This window comes from Pan paniscus, chromosome 3 (assembly GCF_029289425.2).
Source record: "Pan paniscus chromosome 3, NHGRI_mPanPan1-v2.0_pri, whole genome shotgun sequence".
Classification (NCBI taxonomy): Eukaryota; Metazoa; Chordata; class Mammalia; order Primates; family Hominidae; genus Pan; species Pan paniscus.
This window is the reverse complement of record NC_073252.2, coordinates 130,547,901-130,568,395: the sequence shown is the minus strand read 5'-3', so window position 1 is coordinate 130,568,395 and position 20,495 is coordinate 130,547,901. Positions and strand designations below refer to the sequence as shown.

Genomic DNA, 20,495 nt, shown 5'->3' with positions numbered 1-20,495 from the left:
AAAAGTGGATATAAAAATGAGTGCAGAACTGCCTCAGAGTTGCTCCTCTGAGCACACTGCCTGCAGGGTAGCCATGTTCTTCATGAAATTGTACTGCTGCTGTACACCAGCTCGCCCTTGAATGTTTTCCTAGGTGAAGACAAGAAGCCTCCTGGGCTGGGCCTCAATTTGGGTGCTTGCCTGCCCTGCATCAATCCTATACTGACCTCTGAATAATGCAAAGTGAAGAATGAAAGTATAAATATACAACTAAGCTCAGTTGATTCACTAGAAGTTTTGTTCTTCAATTCTCTTCAATGTAACTTAGTGCAATGCTGTTCATAATTCAAAAATGGATTATAATGTTGGGCCAAAAAATCAAGTTTTTAAAAACACTCTTCAATATTAACTTAGTGTTTATTTTATTGCTTTCTGAGAATTGTTAATTTGTTTCAAAATAATTAGATTCAAATGGAATATAAGCTGCAGTTTTAATATGAATTCAAATTATACTTGGTTTCAAGAAGCCAAGCTACATCAATGATAATAGAAGTTTTTCTGGAAAAAATGTGCTGTGTCAATATATGAATCTTTGTTTTTTATGAAATCAAAGAAATGAATGTAACTATTTATGTAGAGCTACAAAGAGAGATGTGTCATAATTTATAATTGAAGTAGTGTTCACATATGTATTAAATACCTAGCAAGTAAAAAGTATAAAAAAGTGTTTGAGTGAATAAAAAGGCCTTTGCCTAGTTTATTTTGTGTGTTTTATCTTATTACACCAAGACAAATTTAAGAGCACACATATTGTAGTAACCACCATCTTTTTTTTGGAGCAAATTTTGAATTGTCAAGAAAAATATAACATGTTTGACATCATAACACCAAGGAAAAATGTAAAAGGTATATTCATTATAATTTTCATTTCAACAGAAATCTAGTACAAGCTAACAAAACAATAACAACTACAATAACAGTGAAAACATAAACCCCAAGTGTTTGTTTCTAAATGTAGTGTAGTTTATGTTTACCTGGTTTTAATTTATTTTGATGTTATTTTTCTGGTCACTCATGAAAATATTATGGTAATAACAACATCTAATTTAAAACTGAAATCACATTTAAATTATTCATAAAGCATAATTTTACGTTCTTTTGAAAGATAATCAAGTTTTAATGCCACTTGAAATGGCTTTCTGTCCCTTAAGTAATCTCAGTATCTATTGCAACTGTTTCTGACCAACAATAGAAACAGCAAAATGAATGGTGTAGTGCTGGTTTGATGAAGATGTAGCAGAAAAAAATGGAGATTCTTTCCAACAAGAAAAATATTCATAAACACTATCATGGCTATAGGTATTTAATAGCTCCAATCTGTGAAATTTTTGAAGATTTTTCTCATAAATAGATTCAAATTATTTTTGCCTATGTGAAATCTGTTGTTTATGTTGAAAGCATCATTTTTTTTTTTCAGTGCAGACAGTTTTCCCACAGAGAGGTGCACAAGATGACCTCTGAATTATGTAAAATATTGTTTTCTCTTAATTGATTCTATTTAAAATGTGGTTTTTGTTGGGAATTATTTGAAGACTTTTTAAATAAAATTAGTTCATCTGAGAATTTTGCATGGAAATTGTTAGGACAATGAAAACTATACAATATATAATACAATAAAGCTAATACTGATTATTTGGTAATCCATTTGTCCAAAGAAAGAATATATTATTTTCTCTAACTTTATAATGGATTAAATCCATTTTTATGCTTTCTTACTTTGCAGACATGAGCTAGTGTGTGAAGGTTTATTTTAATTTCAAAAGCAAAATAATATAAATATTTCATAGATTATTTTGATTTTAAACATACTTTACATGGGAAAAAGCTATATCATTTATAGATTCTTTTCAGTTATATTGATTATTATAGTTTTCATTAGCTCCTCTTTCTTGATTTGCTGTCTTCAAATTTTTCAGATAGTTAAGTGACTTTGGTGAATTAAGTTAAGTGAATTTGGCTTCTACTGTAACATAGAAATCTTGCCTGACTTTCTAGCCTGCCTTCCCACTTTCCAAATTTCAGACTCAAGACTAAATCAACTCTTGCCTGGTCAGGGCCCTTCCAAATATCTGACTTGCCAGTACATGTAATCAGGTGAACTAATTCCATAAAATAATATATTTTAAAATAAATTAATATATACTCATATATTATAATATCTGTTTTTCTCAAGACTCCTGATTGATGAAGCTATAAATATGTATATTGGCTATTAAAATTTAATGTTTAATGTATGAATTAGTATGCATTATAATATTTTTTGTTATTAATGTTATTTATAAATTACTATAAATCACAGGGGAAATGTGATGTAGATTCTGTTTTTATACAAAATAGATTCTCCACATTTAAGTCATTCATTACTTTGCACTGCCCCCACTCGCAGCCTGTTCTATTAGTTTAATTAGCTGCTGGTAGAGAGCAGTCAACACAAACAATTTTCTGCTAATAGGATTAAAGTCTCTATGAGCACCTGTTACCTGTCAGGTATGGCTTTCATCTCATTCTTCAGTGCGAGGTGGGAGCCATTGCAAGAAGACATCGTTTACTATTTTTCTGGAATGTAAATTAACACAAATGTAGGTACAGTTTTTTAAACTTGTCCTAAAAACTCTAAATAATCACACACACACACACACACACACACACACACACACACACACACATTTTATTTATAGCTGTAGGAGATCCTGGACTTCTGTTGTTCTAGCTTAAATTCTGAGTTTGTAAATTTTAACAGTTCATACAAATTAGAGTTAATTTGTGAGTTAATCATATAACATTAGATTGAGATCTTATTTTATTTAAGATATTCACATATGCCAAAAAATCTGTAGAAGAGGCATAATTTTTTTTCATTTCTGCTATAATGTAAAGCGTGTACTACACTTGAGAAAAATATCATAAAAAGCATACTTTTACTGTACTGACTAAATCAATGGTAGTGAAATATATTCTTAGACTACTTAGAAGAAGCAAAATCCCAGTGTTATTCTTTAACTATACATGAAGGTAAATTGAATATAAATTGCTTTTGCAATGGATTTGAAAGCTTTTCTGCAACTATCTTGTCAATTTTATTGGCAGAGAAATGTAGTTAAGGCATTTTGTTCAAAATTTCTCTGTGAGAAAACCACTATTAATGGCAAGAATATTGAAACACTATGTTAGGAGATCTCAGTTTATCTTGTTCCCTTGTTCCCCAGTGCTGTGAATCTTTCTTTCTTTGTTGTTTGTTTACTGCTATCAAAGCTTTATCTTTCTATGGTTTAAAATGATTGTGATGTTCTTCTTTTTATAAGCTTTCAGTTTCTTTATATTATAACAATGCTTTCCTGGGTTTCTTCTAGTTATTTCTAATAAAAATCTAGAATTCTTTTAATTTATATAGGCCAGAAGAAAACCAGTGAGTTTGATAAAATATGTACAAGCATTTTAGCCTTTTTCACAATTATTAGAATGAGAAAAAAAGCTGGTTTTTACAAGACTGATTTAAATTGAGACATGTAACAAAAAATGTTAATGGTATATACAAGAAAGAAATGGCAAATCACAACTGCTGTAAAAATATTGGATTAACTTATTTAATCATGAATAATTTCCATAAAATTAAAAGAACATGAGCAGACATTTCACAGAAAAATTAATATAGCCAATAGAAATTTTAAAAATTGAAATATCTTGATTTTAAATAAAATATTTAATAATAAATATTAAATTATACACTCTTTCAGAATGGTAGAACTATATATATATATATGTTAGACCCACAGAGGTTCTTTAAGTAGGGAAAAAGACTCTTAAACATTTCTAATGACAGTGTAAATTGGTTCTATATTCTGATACACTGACAGTAACACAAAGAGATTTGTGCTACTATCAGTAACCTCAATTTTTTTTCTATATAGATTTATTTCAAAATATAATTAAAAATTGACATAAAGATTTAGGTATAAGCATGTGTGATACAGAGTTTATTATCTTTAATTCAGTATATACTGAACATGGGATAAGTACCCATCACTTTGTTAGATGCTATGGACACTGTTACCAAACAAACTAGCATTTTCTCATCCTTGGAGACTAGAGTCAGGGGCGGAAAACTTGCCCCATAAAAAACAATTCTGCTTGGCCACTTTCTTATTGTCTGCTTATCTCCTGAGAAACTTTGGGCAGGTTTTATACCCTCTACATATCCTTCAGCATATAAAATATAGATATAATTGCTCCAAGGGTTTGTGGAATAAAATAAGCTAGTGTGGATAAAGTCCTGGAACAATGACTGGAGTACAGAAAATATTTATAAATATTGTTTGTTATTACTGTGAGTAGTAGTAGTGAGACTCATTGGATGTGTAGAGAAGTAGTAGTGGTAACACTGTGTTCTACTCTCTGTTCATTCATGTTTGAATCACATAGACACTACTAGAAACATGAGGTATGGAGACTCTTTTACCTTAGTTGCCAATGTCAGACCTTTTTCAAAAATAAAAGAAAATGTGGTGTATATACACAATGGAATACTATCTAGTCTCAAAAACAAAGAAAATTCTGTCACTTGGCATTTCTTTCTTGTATATAACATTAACAGTTTTAGTTATATGTCTTCAAATTGGTCTTGTTAAAATCAACTTTTTAATCATTCTAATAATTTTGAAAAACTACAGAAAGACCAATACTGCTTGATCTCACTTATATGTGGAATCTAAAATAGACAAACTCATAGAAGCAGAGGTAGAATGATGGTTACCAGAGCCTGGAGAAATGTTGGTCAAAATGTACAAAGATTCAGTTGGACAGAAAGGATAAGGTTATAAGTTTCTGAGATCTATTGCACAGCATGGTGACTACAGTTAATAATCATATTTTATATATTTCAGAATTTCTAAGAATACATTTCAAAAATAATAAGTATATAAGGTGATAGATATGTTAATTAGCTGATTTAATCATTCCACAATAGGCATACATCAAAATATCATATTGTATCCCATGAACATATGATTGTAAATTAAATATTTAAATAAATAATCAAATTGCCTGCTTGAAAATTCGTCTTTTTTTTCTATTGTCAGTTAAATACTTTCAAAATCCTTGAAATATTATCCCATCATTGGTTCCTGTCTTAAATATAAACACCATCTTCCATGTATCTACGTTGTTGAAACAAAATTTTTACACCTTTATTTTCTTTTTTCATGCTTTTCTCTGTTGTGCATTCATTTGCTAACTCAGTGCCTTACACAGTTGTTGGGGAATACAAAGTGGTTAGAACAATCTTGTCACATACTGAGCACTGTAAGCATATTTTCAGTTATTAGTATATAAAAAACTCGCCACTAGCAGTAATGTGCCATCTGCACTAATTAAAATATAAACTCTAATCCACACTTTTGGTTTTCAGACTGGCATGTAAGGAGCACTTATTAACTGTGGTGAACTCAGAAGTCAATTGCATCCACAATAATTCAAATGTTTACTTAATCAGAATAGACTTTTTAAGTTACCAAATATTTTAAAATTATATAAAATTATGTAAGGAGTTTGGCAGTCTTCACTGCAATCTAACAGTAAGAGAAATTCCCAAAACACTGAAAAACCAACTACTCTTCTAAGAGCCATCAGAGAACGGAGATCAGAGGATGAACTACTGCCTTTAAAATTTGAGAGACAGGCCGGGCGCAGTGGCTCACGCCTGTAATCCCAGCACTTTGTGAGGCCGAGGCGGGAGGATCACGATGTCAGGAGATCAATACCATCCTGGCTAACACGGTGAAATCCCGTCTCTACTAAAAACAATACAAAAAATTAGCCGGGCGTGGTGGCGGGCACCTGTAGTCCCAGCTACTGGGGAGGCTGAGGCAGGAGAATGGCGTGAACCCGGGAGGCGGAGCTTGCAGTGAGCCAAGATCATGTCACTACTCTCCAGCCTGGGAGACAGAGCAAGACTCGGTCTCGGAAAAAAAAAAAAAAAATTATTCAGAGAAAAGATACAATGCACTGAAATGTGTCACCCTAGAATTTATATATTGAAGTCCTATTTCCTGATGTGACTGTGTTTGGAGATGGAGTCCTTAGAAAGTAAATAATTAAGGTTAAATGAGGTCATAAGAATGCTATTCTAATCTAAAGAAGAAGTCTCTCTCTGCAGTGTTCACTCAAAGGAAAGATCATATGAGGACAAAGCAGACATACGCAAGTTAGAAAGAGAGAATTCACCAGGAACTGAAACCATCCAGAATCATAACATTGGATTTTTTAGCCTCAAAAACTGTAAGAAAGTAAATTTTACGTCTGAATTATTTTTTAATGGCAGCTCAAGCCGACTAATTCATAATTTGTTATTGAGAAATCGGATGCTTCTATAAGAAGTCCCTAAGATGTGGAAGTGGCTTTGGAATTGGTTGATGAGTAGAAGCTGGAAGGGTTTTAAGGTGCGTGCTAGACAAAGCCTAAAGACTGTTGGTGGAAAAAATGGATATTAAGGGCAATTCTAGTGGGAGTTCAGGAAGAAAATAGAGAACTATACAGAAAGCCTTGATAGTCTTAGAGAATACATACATCATTAAAAAGAATGTTGATAGAAATATAAATGTTAAAGGCAATTCTAGCGAGGTCTCAAATGATAATGAGGAACACATTGTTAGAAACTGGATTAAAGGCTAGTCTTGTTATAAAGTGGCAAATAACCTGACTGAATTGTGCTCTAGCATTTTGTGGAAGGTGGAACCTGTGCACAATTAAACTGGACATTTAGCTGCAGGGATTTCTAAGCAGATTGTTGAATGTGTGACCTTGCTTCTCCTTTCTGCTTATAGTAAAATGCAAGAGGATAGAGATAAATTGAAAAAATTGTTAAGCAAAAAGGAACCAGAGCTTGAAGATTTGGAAAATTCTTAGCCTATTTATACTGCAAAGAAAAATATGATAAAGCATGTTCTGAAGATAATGCTAAAGGTGTGGCTGAACAACCATTTGATAAGGAGATTAGTACAGGTATGAACCACGGATCTAATCAACCATCTAAGCAGAGGCCACAAATGGACATGCAATTATAGCAGCAGAGATATAGCCAGTTTGTTTCAAAGGATACAAAGACAAGATGAGACAAGGTAAAGAAAGGCTTTGGGGATGAAATTAAGGAAGGCTTAATATACTTCTAATATTACACAGAAAAGGAAAATAGAGTTATTTGGCTCTAATGGGGCACCATTATTCAAGAGAAGAGGAGAATAATCCTAAAGGTGATTCAGAAATCATTATGGCTGCCCCCCGAATTTAAAAGAAAGAGGCCATCACCTCTGTTTCAATAGGCAAGACTGCCTCCACTGGAGCCTTAGGAGTAGGAAGAACCCACTGGCACATTTGTGGGGGTAAGGCTTTTAATAGGGCCATAGAGGTGACACTTCTGTAGCAGTGGGCCTGGAAGGCAGACCCTTAGACCAAAGAACATTATTTTCTGGCCTCAAGATGTAATAGAATTTGCTTTACTGGGCTTTGGACTTGCTTAGACCCTGTCACCCCTTCCTTCTTTTCTGTTTCTCTCTTTTCGAATCAGAATGTCAACCTATGCCTGTCCCGCCATTATTTTGATTGTTCGTTTTTTTGAGTCAGGGTCTTGCTCTATTGCCCAGGCTGGAGAGAAGTGGTACAATCACAGCTCACTGCAGCCTCAACCTCCCATTGCCAGATACAAGAGATCCTACCGACTCAGTTCCCCAAGTAGCTGGGACTGCAGACATGAGCCACCATGTCTAGCCTGTATTTTAGAAGCATATAGCTTGTTTCATATCATAGGTTCACAGCTGGAGATAAATTTTGCATCAGGAAGAATCATAAGTTGAGCCTCATCCATACTAATTTAGATGATATTTGGATGAGAATTTCGACTTCAGAAACTAGAGTTGATGCTGAAATGAATTAAGACTTTTAAGGATGTTGGAATGGAATGGATGTATTTTGCAAGCGATAAAAACATGCATTTTGGCCGGGTGCGGTGGCTCACGCCTGTAATCCCAGCACTTTGGGAGGCCGAGGTGGGCGGATCATGAGGTCAGGAGATCGAGACCATCCTGGCTAACATGGTGAAACCCTGTCTCTACTAAAAATACAAAAAAAAATTAGCCGGGCGTGGTGGCAGGCGCCTGTAGTCCCAGCTACTCGGGAAGCTGAGGCAGGAGAATGGCGTGAACCCGGGAGGCAGAGCTTGCAGTGAGCCGAGATCGCGCCACTGCACTCCAGCCTAGGCGACAGAGCGAGACTCTGTCTCAAAAAACAAAAAACAAACAAAAACAAAAACAAGAACAAAAAACATGCATTTTGTAAGGTTATGGGAAGCATGCTATGGGTTGAATCGTTTCTCCTCAAATTCATAGATAAAGCCCTTTATCTAAATGTGACTTAATTGGGAGATAGGGTCTGCTATGGTTTGAATATTTGTTTCCCTCCCAATACTTATATTGAAATTTAGTCCCTAATGTAGCATTATTGAGAGGTGGAGTCTATAAGAGGTAATTGGATCATCAGGCTCTGTCCTCATAAAATGAATTAATATGTTCTTAGATTAATGAGTTAATAAGTGAATGGATTATCACAAGAGTGGGACTTGATGGCTTTATAAGAAGAGTAAAAGAGACCTGAGCTAACAAGTTCAGCTGCCTGGCCATGTGATGTCCTGTGTCACCACAGGACTCTGCACAGAGTACCCACCACCAAGAAGACTGTCACCAGATGCGGCCCCTTCACTTTGAACTTCTCACCCTCTATAATTATAAGAAATGGGTTGCTTTAAAAAAAATTACCCAGTTTAATATATTCTGTGATTAGCAACAGAAAACAGACTAAAACAGTGTATTCAGGAAGTTATTAAGGTTAAATAAGTTCACCAATATGGGATACTGATCCAATATGTCTATCTGTATGTGCTCAGAGGAAAGGCCCTGTGAGCAGAAACCTACCCTACAAGCCAGGAAAATAATGTTTACTAGAAACCAAGCCCTATTGTGGCTTTGATTTTGGACTTTCCAGCTTCCAGAGCAGTGGAAAAATAAATTTCTGTTGTTTAAGCCACACAGTCTGTGGTATTTTGTCATGACAGCCTGAGCAGACTAATACAGAAGGAAAATAATGTAGGTAAGAAACTCAGATCTACATAAAGAAAGAAAGAGCACTGGAGAAAGAATACATAGCAGTAAAATAAAACTTGTATTTTTTTATTCTTAATGTACCACATAACTGTTTTTTTTTTCAAAATAATAATGCCAACAATATATTTGATTATGTATGCTTGTATGTGTGTACACACTTATGTATAAGTGAAATTCATGACAGCAATGATACAAAGGATAGAAGGAAAGAATTGGGATTATGGTGTTATTACAATTACTTGCAGCATTTGTGAAGCAGGATAGTGTTATTTGAAAGTGGGCTTGGATTAGGTGTAAATGTATATCGCAAAAGCTAGGGCAAGTGCTAAGAAGTTTTAGTAAAAAGTGTAACTGGAATACTAAGAAAGGAGAAAATAGAATCCAAAAAGCAGAAACAAATATAGTAGATATTAATTCAATTACATCAATAACTACATTACATGTCAGTGATCTTAATACACCAATTAAAAGTCAAAGATGATCAGAGTGGATCAATAAAAAGACCAAACTATATGTTGTCCACAAGAAATTTACATTAAATATAAAGGCACATGGCATAGAAATATTAACTCTAGAGTGAGCAGACTTCAAACCAAGGAAAATTATCAGGGACAATGGGCATTGCATAATGACAAAAGGATCAAATATCTAGGAAAAAATGGAAATCTTTAATATGTATGTGGCCAAAAGAGTCAAATAAGTGAGGCAAAAACTGATAAAACTGCAACGAGAAATAGATGAATCCCCAGGATTTGAAAATTGGCAAAGACCTTGATGAACACCTCGTCAAAGAAGACCAATGACAAACAAGCAAATGAAATGATGCTCCACATCATATGTTATCAGAGAACTGGAAATTAAAACAACAATAAAATATTACTACATACCTATTAGAATGGGAAAAAATTGAGAACACTAACAACACCAAATGCTGCCAAGGATGTCCAGCAACAGGAATTCTCATTCATTGCTGGGGAAATGCTAAATCGTATAGCCACTTTGAAAGACAGTTTGGCAGTTTCTTACAAAAGTAATCATCCTTATACCATATAATCCAGCAATCACTCGCTTTAATATTTATAGGAGTTGATAACTTAGGTCCACACAAATATTTGCATGTGGATGTTTATAACAGTTTCATTTGTGGTTGCCAAAAAATTAAAGCAACTAACTAAATCAATAAATGGTGGTTTAACCAGACAATGGAATATTATTCAGTGCTAAAAAGAAATGAGCTATCAAGCATGAAATGATATGGAGGAACTTTATGTTACCAAGTGAAAGGAGTCAATCTGAAAAAGCTACATACTTATTGATGCCAACTCTGACATTCTGAAGAAGGCAAAACTATGGTAACAGTAAAAGAATCAGTGGTTTCTGAGGTAGAGTGGAAAGCATAGACAAATAGGCAGTTCACAGAGAAATTTTAGAGCAGTGAAACTACTTTATATGATACTATCACAGTGACTACATTTTATTATACATTTTTCAAAATCCATAGGATGTACAATACTGAGAGTGAGCCTTAATATGAACTGTGAACTTTAGGTGATAGTGATGCTTCCATGTAGGCTTATTGATTATGGTAAATCTCTACTCTGGTGTGGGATGTTGACAGTGGGGGAAGCTATGCCTAATATAGAGCAGGGAGTATATGAAAAACCTCTGCAGCTTCTGCTCAATTTTTAATGTGTGAACCTAAAACTACTCTAAAAACAAATATTTTTAAAAATCTATTCTCTAACTCTATTAATAAATTAGATTTTACCGATGATAATTTTTTTTCTGATTTTCTTTTCCCAGGTACATGTGGACTTACTCCTTTTGTTTCTTGCTTATATATCTAACTTGCTTTGTTTTGTTTATAAAGTGAGGCTAGTTATCTAAGAGTCCATCCTGGAGATCTGTATGTAGATCCTAAATGCTACATATTTGTAGGGCTCTAGCCACAAGAAAAAGCTTATTTTTGAAGATACGGGGCTTAGTGTGGTGTAAAGTACAGGAATATTATATAGGCTTGTAGGAGTAAAGAAAGCCATAATTCTTCAAGTAGGCAGCTAGGTAAGCATTTGGTCTGAGATATTTTTGTCTTCACAGATGGATCTTAATTAAGGTCCACCACTGAAAGGGAGACTAAAAATTATCTGCAGTTTTATCAAATTCAATAATATCTCTATAAAGGTCATATTTTATCTCCATTTATTTATAAGTGAAAATTCCTCAAATCCCTACTAGTTCTTGATTTATTAGAGTCATTAAACCATTGACTAATCTATATATCTTTTATAATCAGATGATTTTATTCAAATTATACATAGAGTGATTTTTGCTGAACAATTGTTAGATCTGTTTAGGTAATCAAATATATATAGTTTATGATTTCCATTTTCTGTACCATTTTTAGCCAGTCCTTCCTCATTTCTTAATATATACGGTGATTTCTCAAATTATTTTACTTTTTTTACTTACATTTATATTTCAGTTTTTACACCTTAAATGTTGATTCATTTGTAAATAATTCAGGGGCAAGGCAGTTTCTCTTAATTGATAACTACCTCATACATATGTACTAAGGCCTTCTCAGAGCTGTTAAAACAAATTCTAATTGGGAGACTCTTAGATTGGAGTAGCTCGGGCACTTCATTCCTTTATGAACAAACTAAAAATCAATGTAAACAGTAAATTGAAACTAGTAACCGAACCAATCAGAAACCACCAACTGACCTCTAAATAGGAACTTTTCACTTAAACCAATCAAAATTATTTTCTTTGTTTTGTTTCTGCAAATATTTTAGAAAAGTTTTTCCTCTTGCCCCTTTAAATGGAGTGTTAGCCATTTGCCCTGGTTAATCAATCAAGATGTTGCCCCAATTCATGAATCACTGAATACTCAGATAAACTCCTCAAAATTTAAGTGTGCTTAAGTTTTTTTTTTAATCAGGACTGTACTATCAAATTATTTTTCAATTTGTAACGTTCTTCTTTTTTAAAACTAAGAAAATTTACCTACATGACAATGTTTTCAATGTAAAGTGCCAAGCTTAGAATGTTTCATGATATTCTGTAGAGCAGGATTCAATTAGTTTTGAATAATAGATAAAGTATTTCAACAAACTAGGATTCAAAAAAGAGTGTATGCATATTTTAATGTGCAGAAATGCTATTTAATGAATACAAAACAGAGTGCAGTCAGGGTAGGAGGTAGTTCTATTTCATTGGGAAAGCAGTTTTAATGGATGACCATGTCAATAATGTTCTTATTAAGTAGACCTTTATAGGCTCTGAAAATTTATGGTGCTCTACTGGATCATTTTATAATTAGTATAGACTCTGCTGTTGTTTCAGTTTTGTTTTTCTTCATGTATTAGAGAATTTATTAAATATTGGAAAATTGAGTTTAACTTTCAGGATAATAGTGTTAGCTCAATGGATCTGTTCGCAAGTAAAATGAACAAAGCTGTCAAAAACTATTAAAAACAAATACAAAAAAGCAAACAAAAAACAACCATTTTAAGTCTCTGGAAATTGCCCTAAGTGCATAGCAAATTATCTAATGTCGGTAATAACAGTGAGAGTCTGTGAGTTTCCAGCCACCACCCACTCTATCCCTGCTTCCTGCCCCACCTGTAACTCAGCTTGATGGGAGTTTTACTCAGAATGGGAATGTTTGAAGAGATTAAAACAACAACAACAACAAAAAAAACAGTCCATGCTTTTTGATCATGCTCCAATCAAGTCTTACTGTATATCTCCAAAGGAGGAGGCAACCAGCATTTCCCACATCCCTACAACCAAAAGTTGAAGAAGTTAAATTTTTGGTAAGTGCAGCTAAGAGGCATGAGCTCCCTCCCTCCACTCTTACCCAGTTGAGAGAGGCTGTACTCCAAATGTGGCAGGCCCAGAATACTGGAGCCTTGACTTCCTTCATCCTCCATCACTCATAGGGTAGGGATAGCATACGTGGAGAGGAAGAGAAAGGAAATCTAAGATGAACAGAGGCTACCTCCAGGCCCAGATCCCAAAACAGTGGTTAAGACAGTTTGCCAGGTGAAAAGCAATTCGTAAAATAAGAAAGCTCTGAAGGTCTCCTTCAAAGGACTGATTTTATTTAATCAATATAAAAAAGTACAAGCCTAAGGACGCTCTTGAAAACAATAAGTCCTTTTAATTACAAGCAATGCATTAAACCATAGGCCAAGTATTTCACCAGAAAAACCAGGGAAAGAGAGAGCTTAGAAGAGTCCTTCTGGAGTCAGACTGGCCTTTAAAAACTGCCCTTGTTGGACAAGACTACTGATCTATTTATGACACAGGATATTGTTAAGAAAAATTAAATAGTCCTCAGTAATTAGTGAAGTGCAAAGACGTGTAAAACCAAGGAAAACAGACAACTTACCAGAAAAATAAGAGGAAAAGAAATGCAAAGATTGCCATGCTAAAGTGACTGGCATCACAGAGTGGCCATATGAGCCCTCAACACTGCACTGTCAAAGAAGGAACATCAAAGTCTTTATACTGAGAGGGAAATAGACTTCACTGAAATAGCCCATTTAGTGACAAAACAAATAAACAAGCAAACAACAAAACAAATAAGCCCCAGAGAGTGGGAGAGGAAAATTAGTATGTAGGGTTGCTACAATATGTTACCTAAAATATTCCATTTTCAACAAATTAAAAGACATGTTAAGAATCATCAACAAGTGACCCACTGCAGGGAAAAAATAATAATAATACAGGCAACAGAAATTGTCACGTTAGAGGAATCAGTTATTAGATTAACAAAGACTTCTAAGTAGCCATTACAAATATGTTCAGATTGGAACATAATCAAATGGAAATTCTGGAGTGAAAAGTACAATAACTGACATAAGAAAATTATGAGTTAGGCTTAACAATAGATTGAAACTGAGAGAAGAAAAAATAGGAGAATTAGGAGGTAGATCAACAGAAATGACATAATCAGAAGAGTAGAGAGAAAATAGAATAAAGAAAAATAAACAAAGCCTCAGGTCAATGTAGAACATCTTCAAGTGTACCAACAGTGTATAGTGGGAGTACCAGAGGAGAGAAAATAAAGAAAAGATTAAAAGTAAATATTAGAATAAATAATGGCTAGTAAGAAACATTAATTTACATAACCAACAATAACATATATCCACATCATTAATTTACATATCTACCCAATTACATACATACAATTAGTGGGAGTACCAGAAGAGAGAAAATAAAGATTAAAAGTAAATAGTAGAATAAATAATGGCTAGTGAGAAACATTAATTTGCATAGCCAACATTAACTTAAATATCCACATCATTAATTTACATATCTACCCAATTACATACAATTGAAGGTGTAACATTAATTTGTATACACAATTATTGAGGTGGCTCTGGCAATTTCTTAAAGTAAGACAACAATAAAGTTTGTCATATCAATTGACTTTTCCTTTCATGAAAGATTTCTCTGTAGCATTTGATGCTGTTTGATAGCATTTTACCCACATTAGAACTTCTTTCAAAATTAGAGTTCATTCTCTCAAACTCTGGCACTGCTTTATCCACTAAGCTTATGCAATATTTAAATCCTTTGTTGTGATTTCAACAATGTTTACAGCATGTTCACTAGGAATAGATTTCATCTGAGGAAACCTCTTTCTTTGCTCATCCCTAGGAAGCAACTGCTCATCTGTTAAAGTTTTATCACAAGATTGCAGCAATTTAGTCACATCTTCAAGCTACTCTTGTAATTCTAGTTCTCTTGCCTTTTCTGCCACATCTGCAGTTACTTCCTGCACTGATGTCTTGAACCTCTTAAAATCATCCATGAGGATTGCAATCAACTTCTAAACTCTTGTTTCTTTTGATATTTTGACTTCTTCCCATGAATCAAAATGTTCTTAATGGCATTGAGACTGGTGAATTCTTTCCAGAATGCTTTCAATTTACTTTGTCCAGATCCATCAGAGAACTCACCATTTAGGGCAACCGTAGCTTTACAAAATACATTTTTTAAATAATAAAACTTGGGTCAAAATTACTCCTTGATCCATGGACTGCCGACTGGATGTTGTGTTAGCAGGCATGAAAACAGCATTAATCTCCTGTATATCTGTATTAGAACTTTTGGGTGACCAGGTACATTGTCAAAGAGCAGTAATATTTTGAAGGGAGTCTTTTCTTTCTGAGCAGTCTCAACAGGAGGCTCAAAATATTCAGTAAACGGGCTGTAAATAGGTGTGCTGTCATCATGCTTTGTTGTTCCATCTCTAGAACACAGCAGAATAGATTTAGCATAAGTTTTATGAACCCTAGGATTTTCACACTGTTAGATGAGCATCGACTTCAATTTAAGGTCATCAGCTGCATTAGCTCCCTAAAAGGAGAGCCTACTCTTTGAAGCTTTGAAACCAGGCACTATTTTCTCCTCTCTAGCTATGAAAATTTTAGATAACATCTTCCACCAATAAAAAGGCTGTTTTGTCTGCATGAATATCTGTTGTTTAGTGTAGCCACTTTCATCAATGATCTTAGCTGTATCTTCTGGATGACTTGCTGCAGCTTCTCCCAACACTTTCTGCTTCATCTTGCACTTTTATGTTATGGAGATAGTTTCTTTAAATCTCACAAACCAATCTCTGCTAGCATCAAATGTTTCTTCTGCAGCTTCATCACCTTTCTCAGGCTTCAGGGAATGTTGTAGCTGGTTTGATCTTCTATCCAGACCACTAAAGCTTTTTCCATACCAGAAATAAAGCTCTTTTAATTTCTTATCATTTGCATGTTCACCAGAGTAGCACTGTTAATTTCCTCCAAGGATTTTTCCTTTGCATTTACAACTTGTTAAGTGTTTGCTACAAGAGACCCAGCGTTCAGCCTATCTCAGCTTTTGACATGCATTCCTCATTAAGCTTAATTCTTTCTAGCTTTTGATTTAAAGTGATAGACATGTGGCTCTTTCTTCTACTTGAACATTTAAAGATCATTGTAGGGTTATTAATTAGCCTAACTTCAATATTGTTTTGCCTCAGAAAATAGGGATGGCCAAGGAGAGGGAAAGAGATCGAGGAAATGACTAGTCAGTGTAGCTGTCAGAAAACACACATTTATTAAGTTTGCTGTCTTATATGGGCATGATGTTTGGTTCCCCAAAGATATTACAGTAGTTACCTCAAAGATCACTGATCAGAGATAACCGTAACAGATATAATAATAATGAAAAAGTTTGAAATATTGCAAGGGTTACCAAAATGTGCCGCCAAGACTTGAAGTGAGCACATGCTGTTGGAAAAAATGGCATCAATAGATTGCTCAGTACGCAGCTGCTGCAAATCTTTAATTTAAAAAAATTACAATATCTGTGAAGCACAATAAATTGTAACAACCTTTCAATAAATACCCTTTGCATTCTTCTATTGTATCCTTATTTTGTTTGATGTGTGTTTTGTTTGATGTATGTTTATATTTTACGTTTATATTTGTTTGATGTATGTTTTTATATTTCACTACATATACAGTAGTGAAATTACTAATTTGTATACACTAAGTTTTCTTTTTGGTCTCCAATTTTATGTAAGTAAAAGATAAGCACTGTTTTGTTTTTCCTCCTTTTTTTAACATAATATTCTTCTTCAAAGTAGATCATTCTTCCTTTAAGTCTTGGGTTCAATAACTTTACTGATTCCATGTTTTTGTATTTTTATCATAATCTTTTTGAAACCTGGTAAGCCCTTTTTGAGTACTTTTTAAATATTTTCTTTAATTTCAGAATAAAAGGTTTATTACATTTTTACATTTGAATATCTTTTATTTTTTGTATTCTATTTTCTCATTCAGAAATATAGAAACTCAATATTTTGTGTACGTTTTATTTGGCCTCAATAACTATGATCATACTACCTACTGCATTTGTCTTTGTCAAGTTTGTTTACATACGGGTAATATTTTCACACTTATGTTTCATGAAGTATTTCATTTGCTTGTATTTCATCGTGTTAATTCTGATTTTTGCCTAAGTTTTATTTTTCCGAATTGAGGTAAACTTTGCATACAATTAAATGAAAAGATAACTCATTTATAACTTATTGAGCTTTAACAAACAAATGCTTTGGTGTAACCAAACATTATAAAAAGTATAGATATTTGCCACTATCCCAGGAACTTCCCTCAACCTCTTGCCATCTCCGTAAAATCAGAAACCACTGTCCTGATTTTATCCATAAAAATTTCTTTTGCCTTTCTTTGGACCTCATATAAATGGACTCATATCATAGTTCCTTGATTGCCTGAATTGCTTCTTGCAATGCAACATCTTTTTAAAGATTCATTGATGTTGTTGCATAAATCAGAAGTTTTATATTTTTACAATTTTGGATTAGTATCCAATGATTTCTGTATACTATGATTTGTTTATCAGTTCTCCAGCTGCTGGACATTTGTTTCCATTTATTCACTATTATTAATAATTTTGCTAAAAAATTATTTTACATGTTTTTGTGTGACTGTATTTCTTTTTTATTTCTTGAGTGTACACATAGGAGTGAAATGACTGATTCATAGGGTAGATGTATGTTTTGTTCTAATAGAAATTTCAAGTTTTCAGTGGAGAGGGCTTGTATATCTTTCATTAAATTTATTCATAAGCATTTTATATTCTGTGATGCTATGAACTTTTCTTTTTTTTTGAGACAGGGTCTCACGCTGTCACCCAGACTAGAATGCAGTGGCGCAATCTCAGCTCACCGCAACCTCCGCCTCTCAGGATCAAGTGATTCTCCTGCCTCAGCCTCCTGAGTAGCTGGGATTACAGGTATGTGCCACCATGCAGGGCTAATTTTTGTATTTTTACTAGAGATGGGTTTTGCCATGTTGGCCAGGCTGGTCTCAAACTCCTGACCTCAAATGAGCCACCCACCTTGGCCTCCCAAAGTGGCTATGAAAGTTTTTACTTCATTTTCAAATGCTTTATTTTTGGTTGTAGATTATAATTGATTTTTCTGTATTCACCACATAGCCTGTGTAAATACACAATGTTCTTATTACTTATTGTATAACTGTAGATGTTTTAGGATTTTCTACATACACCATTATAAAAAGACACTAGAAATAGTTTTTAGAAATGTATATTTAAACTTCTAAATACTCAGAGATTTTAAAATGTTTGTTACTAGTTTCTAGTTTACTTTTGATGTGGTCATAGACTGTATTCTCTATGATTTTCATGCATTAGATTTTATTAAAATTTACTTTATTGACAGGCATAAGGTCCATTACATAAACACTCCATTTGCACTTTAAAATAATTTGCATTTTATAATTCGGGGGTATGTATGTTGTTATATGAATGTCAAGTTATATGAACATCAAGTTGTCTGCCATTTTAAGTAGAGTAGCTGTGAACTGAATCGTGTTTCCTAAAATTCATACAATTAGGGAAGGGTCGGTATATGGAAAATTGGTGAAGGATGAGGATCAATCAGAGGAAAGTGTGCAAAACTGGAAGAGAGGTACTCAGTCCAGTCCATTTCCTAACAATTAAGTTGAGTTATTGAAATATCCAGTATTGCTGTCTTTTATGTCCTTATGATGCAGGATTCTTCTTAGTCCTTCTGCCAGTCAGGGACCTCTGCGGCTGGCGATGTCTCCCCACTCAGGCCTTGCTCAGTTCCAGGCCTGCTGCAGGAGGTGCTCCCTCCACTTGGCCTGATGGGCCATGTCTGGCTTGTGCACTAGCCTGGATCTTGCACTTGCTGCAGGATCCACACTCAGCCAGTAGATGGGCCTGGCATTCCCCAGCCTGCCTTTGTTACAGCTGTACCTGCATTCAGCAGTTCCTCAGTTCTTGTTCAGCGTCTAAGAAGAGTGAGGTTACACTGACAATCAAGGGGTGAGGAGGGCAGAGAAGAATGTTATTGAGTGATGGAATAACTCTCAGCAGAGAGGGTACATGAGAGTGGTTCTGTACCTGAAATCAGGTGGTTTCCCTCCCAGTGTGGCTGGGTCCAGAGCTTTTTATGGGCTCAGAATTAGGTAGTGTGTGCTGATTGGTTTGTGAGTATGCAAAAAAAAAAAAAAAAAAAAAGGCTAAAACCAAGGCATCACTCAAAATTGGGCACAGCAGTGTAAAAAACAATTAGGAAAGGGTAGGTATATGGAAAATTGGTCAAGGGTGCGGATCAATCAGATGAAAGTGCACAAAACTGTAAGAGAGGTACTCAATACAGTCCATTTCCTAACAATTAATTTGAGTTACTGAAATACCCATCTATGACTATGAATTTATCTATTACTCCTTTAGTTTTGAAAGGTTTTGCTTTAAATGATTGAAGCTCTCTTTTTAGGTAAATGCACTTTGAAGATTATAGCTCTTCCTGATGAATTAATCTTTTATCAATCACTATGAAATATATTTATGTCTGACAACTTTGTTCTTGTCTTGAAGTCAACTTTATCTGATTGACATAGTAAGAAAACTTTATGCTTGTTATATTCATGATATATATTCCTTCATCATTTTAATTTCAATTAATTGGTTCATTGTATTTAAAGTATCTTATGTAGAAAATATAGAGTTAGTTCTTATTTCTTTATTCAATTTGATCATCTCTGACATTTTAAATAGAGTAGCTGTGAACTGAATCGTGTTTCCTAAAACTCATACTTTGAAGGCCTAGCCACTTACGTGATTGTATTTGGAGATGAGGCGTTTGAGAGGGAATTAGTGTTAAATGAGGTTTTGAGGCCCTAGTTGTGAAACTAGTGGCTTTATAACAAGAGGCAGAGAGAGATTGTGTTCTCTTTGTCATGTGAGGACATAACTGGAAGGCATCTGTCTGCAAACCAGGATGAGGTCATTCAACTAGGAACTGAACTTATCAGCACCTTGAACTTGGACTTCCTTGCCTCCAAAACTGTGAGAAATAAATGTTTTTTAAGCTACCTAAATTTCATTGTTTTGTTGTAGCCTGAGCTGACTAATGGTATATTAATGAGTCATTTGGTATGTTTGGGTGTACAAATTATGTCATTATTTCTATTCTATTATACTCATTTTCTTGTTTGTTTTTTCCTTTATTTCTTCTTTCCCACCTTCTTTTGGTTTAATAGAATTTTAAAATTATTATTCTATTTTATTTCTTCATTGGCTTTTAAACTACATTTCATTTTATTATATACCAATTTTCTTTAAGAATTATAACATACTTATCAAATGTAATCAGAATTAATACTCGTTTTTCCTCATAATATACAATACAGTAACAACAGTATACTTCTCTTTCCTTTCCTTTTTATGCTCTTAATTTTAGTCATATAA

General features: G+C 34.0%; 1 long non-coding RNA gene across 1 annotated transcript in view; it reads left to right on the top strand.

The window, feature by feature from the left end:
• Window positions 1-18,257, top strand: part of LOC129397630 (uncharacterized) — a 31,916-nt gene extending 13,659 nt beyond the window's left edge. Inside the window, exon 3 of the long non-coding RNA XR_008625227.1 lies at window positions 17,873-18,257. This is a non-coding gene — a long non-coding RNA (uncharacterized LOC129397630). The remainder of the gene's footprint in view (window positions 1-17,872) is intronic.
• The last annotated feature ends 2,238 nt before the right edge of the window (window positions 18,258-20,495 follow it).